The following is a 1599-nucleotide window of genomic DNA, read 5'->3' on the forward strand; positions in this document are numbered from 1 at the left end:
GAAAAGGGATGAAGAAAAACAGAAACAAAAGACAAAACTTATGTTTTCACCTTCCAGCAAATGACTCCAAACCCAAGTACTTCTAGACAGAGTTTCCAGGGAGCCAGAAACTATAAAGGGTCCGAACCCTCTTTTAAAGGAAGCCCAGCTTCCATCTAGAGGATCAAGGTCCTTGTCTACCAGGCCCCTAAAGAGTATGGGGAACAGGGTTAAAGAATCCTAGAATTAAGAGGGAGGAAGGACAAGATAGGTGCTATAGATGTGGAAGAACAGGCCACTTCAAGAGAAGATGTCCTGAATTAAGAAAGGAGAAAGAAGCCCTTCCACTCATGACTTTCAAGGAAGAATAGGGGGGTCAGGGGCTCTGTCTCTTTTATCTTGAGTCCCACCAGGAGCCCTTGATAAATTTGGAGGTGGGACCTAAACATGAACTTATCACCTTTTTAGTTGATTCAGGGGCTGCTCGCTCTTCTGTTTGTTTCCTCGCATCTAATGTTGTCCCCTCCTCAGAGGAACTTTTAGTCTCCAGGGTTAAAGAGGAAGGATTTAGAGCAAAAATTTTATAAAGCACAGAAGTTAGATACCAGGATCACTCAGCTTGTATTTGGTTCTTATTAATCCCTGAAGCAGGAATTAATTTACTGGGGAAGGATTTAATGTTAAAGTTGGGCATAGGTCTACAAGTCAGCCCAAGAGGATTCCTCACCTCATTAAACCTACTCACTGTCAGGTCTCTGAGCCAAAGTTCAGCCATTGTAACCCCAGTAACCTGCACATATACGTCCAGGTGGCCTGCAGAAGCCAAGAAGTCTGGGGCAACCCAAAACTATTAAAGAAGTGAAACAGCAAGCTCCTGTCTCAACTGATTGACCAACCTTATGACATTCCATTATGACTTGTTCCTGCCCTGTCCCAACTGATTGATCGACCTCATGACATTCTTCTGGACAATGAGTCTTATGATCTCCCCACCATACACGTTGTGACTCCCTCCTCTGCTGACAATAGATAACCACCTTTAACTGTAACTTTCCACTGCTTACCCCAAGGCTCTCTGACTGACTCCTTCCCAGATCTTCTCGGCTTAGCGGCTGAAGACTACCATTGCCTGATCACCTAGGAAGGCTCCTGGACTGGCCCAAGGCCCTCTGACTGACTCCTTCCCAGATCTTCTCGGCTTAGCAGCTGAAGACTACCATTGCCTGATCACCTAGGAAGGCTCCTGGACCATCCCAGACACTTTGAGTAACTCTTACAGTGGAAGGTAAATCCATTGTCCCCTTCTTAATCAATACGGAGGCTACCCACTCCACATTGCCTTCTTTTCAAGGGCCTGTTTCCATGCCTCCATAACTGTTCTGGATATTGACAGCTAGGCTTCTAAACCTCTTAAAACTCCCCAACTTTGGTGCCAACTTGGACAACATTCTTTTATGCACTTCTTTTTAGTTATCCCCATGTGCCCAGTTCCCTTATTAGGTCAAAATGTTTTAACAAAATTATCCACTACCCTGATTATTCCTGGACTACAGTCACATCTCATTGCTGCCCTTCTTCCCAACCCAAATCCTCCTTCGCATCTTCCTCTTGTGTATAAAA

The sequence above is a fragment of the Rhinopithecus bieti genome, unplaced genomic scaffold, assembly GCF_001698545.2.
Source record: "Rhinopithecus bieti isolate Rb0 unplaced genomic scaffold, ASM169854v2 scaffold_28024, whole genome shotgun sequence".
NCBI lineage: Eukaryota > Metazoa > Chordata > Mammalia > Primates > Cercopithecidae > Rhinopithecus > Rhinopithecus bieti.